The 3,238-nt window shown below is 49.8% G+C and overlaps 1 long non-coding RNA gene across 1 annotated transcript in view; it reads right to left on the bottom strand.

The window, feature by feature from the left end:
* The window catches only part of LOC102496929 (uncharacterized), a 9,888-nt gene extending 8,373 nt beyond the window's left edge, over positions 1 to 1,515 (bottom strand). The window contains exon 1 of the long non-coding RNA XR_334145.2: positions 1,336 to 1,515. This is a non-coding gene — a long non-coding RNA (uncharacterized LOC102496929). The remainder of the gene's footprint in view (positions 1 to 1,335) is intronic.
* Positions 1,516 to 3,238: the final 1,723 nt, after the last annotated feature.

The following is a 3,238-nucleotide window of genomic DNA, read 5'->3' as shown; positions in this document are numbered from 1 at the left end:
CCCCCCCCCCCCCCCAAGTCCTCCTGGTGTCACTCTTCTCTTGCTTTCCTTGAGAGAACTCCTAACACTGTGCTGTGAGCAGCGGAGATGACCCAGCCCAGGAACCAGTGATACTATCCCCTCGTTGGGCCGAGCCTGCTGGGGAAGACGCAGTCCACTGCGATGCTTCCTGTCTATTGGTGCTGCTGGTGCCCAGGCAGCTGTGGGTTCCACACCCCGATGTCAGCCAGAGGCACCTAATGGCATGACAGCTTCACACACAGCTCCGAACGGGGACTCGGCCCAACAGCGCAAAGGAACCAGGGTGCCTCACTGTGGGTGCCAGCACTTGGGGCCCCTCAGCCTCCCTCCAAGGGTGACCAACATGTACGGCTTTACATGGCACCCACCAGGACTTCCATGCCCGAGGGAGAGGTAACACAAGGTGAGGAGCTCATGACAAAGATGCTCTCAAGACGGGCACATCACAGACCTGGTCCCATCCCGCTTAGATGCCAGCATAGAGACATCTGCCTTGAACACTCCAGCCGAGACCCCCAAGCCCTGACACGCCCACCTGGACCACCCTCTGAAACACTAGGCATGCCTGACACGTGACTCTGGTCATGGCAAAGCCCTCCCTGCTGCAGCTGGTGGAATCACCTTATCCTCGTTTCATTGGAAGTTATTCTGGTGGTCTCTTGGGGAGTTGGCAGTTGATAGTGGTCGTGGAAGTGGCACACCAGCCTTGGCATTCCTTATTCATATAAGAGGGACCTAGACTTCTACCTCATCATGACACTTCTGCTTTGGTTGTTTTTTGCTTTTTGGGGGGAGTAAGTTGCCATCGGGCATGTGTGCTTGTCTGAGAGAGGAAAGTATACTAGAAATCACCCTCCAGGCGACGCTGCAATCCCTTCACCTCCGTTCTGCTCTTAGGATTTTGAGCATGCAGGCACATGCACCCAGCATGATTCTCAAGCCATCAGGTCCAGGACGCAAATAGCAGTTGGCCACGTGGGAATCCAGCACCTTAACCACCACACCATCTTCTGGCCCCATCTACTTGGGGTTTTAGTCACTGGCAGCCAAAGTTGATCCCAGTACGTTTCTCTACTTCCCCCTCCACATCCTGGTCATCTGTATACCTTGCACAGGGGCCACCATAATGAGCACTCCCCGCTCATGTGTGACGAGCACAGGGACTTGGTTTTTTCGTTGAACCCTGAGGCATGCTGCTCCATAGAATTTCCTACAGATTTTGTGCACCTGCCCATAAAACTGAGTTAAAAACAACTGAACATACCATAATTTATGCCTCTGAACAAGTTTTTTTTTTTTTCTCAAATTATTCACCTTGGGAATTTGTTCATGTATCTTGATACTGCTATTGCTTGAGACATTTTCAAAAACCTCTTGAGAGTGTTATTACATCTTGATTTGCCATGCCTGGTGTTGACAAACTGCTCCCCTGTTTTTAAAAAAAATGTTGTCAGAAGGTGTGTGTGTATGTGTGGGAGGGAGAAAACGAGTGAGAGCCCCATGGGGAATGGTCGTGTTCTTGTCCATCTCTCCCTTGGGATTTTGGACACACACGCACACACGCCTGGCATGTTTCTCAAGTGACGGGGCACAGAAAGCAAACCACTAGGCTGGCCATGTGGGATCCAGCCACCTTAACCACTTGGCCCCAGGCTGGCCCCAACCTAGCTTTTTTGTTGTTGTTAAAAACATTTTATTACGGCTAATTTCAAGTATATACAACAATGTACAGAATCAGAATGAATGACACTTGAGGGCCAGTCTGATTTCATCTATGGCCTTCAGCTTCTCTTTCTTCATATGAATTGTTTTGAAGCTAATTCCAGACATCATTTCACCCCGAAAAAAATGTATGTATCCCTGAAGGATAAGCCTTCTTTTAAAAAATATTAGCCACCATACCACTATCCCACCTCAAAATTAATAATCCCTAAATGTCATCATTTGTTCAAATAGCATTTACATTTGTTTCATAAAAATTCTTTTACTATTTTATTTGTTTAAATCAAGAGGGAAATAAAGTTCATTACTGCAATTGGTTGACGTCTCAAATCTCTTTTTTCTTTAAAAATTGTCATTGAAATACCATGCACAAGGAAAAAAGCATATTAAGTCATACACGTAAAGCTCAGTGAATTTCCTGGTCTCTTTAAATCTGTAAATTGACCTTTCTCCTCTTTAACTTTGGAATTTATTTTCTAAAGAATGTGTTCGTCTTGTAGTGTTTCCCAGGCTGGTCTTTGTGGATGGCTTCCCATGGAGTCATTTAGCAGGCCCCTCTGTTCTCCATTTCCTGTAGATCGGTGGTTATCAAGTTAGGTCGATTTTTTGGCAAGATCTTTCCACAGATGCTGTTATTTACCCTGTCAGGAGACTACCTGGGCTATCTCTTTATCCAAGCATCTTTTGAAAAGCAATGTGACTTCTACAAACAGGCAAAAGCCAGACAGACTGAGTCTAGTGGATAAACGTGGGCGAGCGAGCCGGAAAATGATGGTTTGTGTGGCAAACAAGGTGTGATCAAGTAATGAATGAGTTGCTTGTGGGGCTGGTAAACTGGCCCTGAAGGAAATTCCAAAACATTCCGAAAACTTCCTCAGCAATGGCAGCAAGACAGGGACAACCACCCAGAGTGACTAATGTGAATGGAATGTGACAAGGACGGAGAAACTGCAGCGTTGCATGTGGGTGGTGGTGCGAGGGTCGTCGTGGTCACCGGCTCCTCCTAAGGCCCTTTCAGAGACTCAGTGTGTATATCTGTCACAGTCTAGAGTGGGAGCTAGACCTTGCTGAATCTGACCTGCTCAGCTGCCGCGCTGAGGACTCTCTCCTCGCTAAGGGCCTACCCCGACACCAGCTCAGCTGGATCCCACCCGCTCCCTCCGCAGCTCAGGGGTCTGCCTGATCTCCGTGACTCGGCGAGAAGTGGTCAGGCCGCTGCATGGGGGCGGCTGCAGCTTCTGTGCAATCAACAAGAAATGAGGAAGCACAGGGGGGAACCTCCGGAGCCGACCAGAGGCGGGCCTCAGAGCAGGAACCCGGCCTCCAGCCTCGGTTATTTTAACGTCCCGCCGCGCCATCCCCACCCAGCCCTGCTTCCCGGGCCGTCGCCTCACCCGAGCTCCTCCCACGCTCGCCGGCCTGGAGCTCGCGCCTGCGCAGCTTGGGCCCAGCCCCGGTTGTCAATCCTCTTCCTCCCTAGCAACCGTCGCCTGCT

Source organism: Tupaia chinensis, unplaced genomic scaffold (assembly GCF_000334495.1).
Source record: "Tupaia chinensis unplaced genomic scaffold, TupChi_1.0 Scaffold000159_1, whole genome shotgun sequence".
Classification (NCBI taxonomy): Eukaryota; Metazoa; Chordata; class Mammalia; order Scandentia; family Tupaiidae; genus Tupaia; species Tupaia belangeri.
The sequence above is the reverse complement of the archived record's forward strand: the minus strand, read 5'-3'. Positions and strand labels throughout refer to the sequence as shown.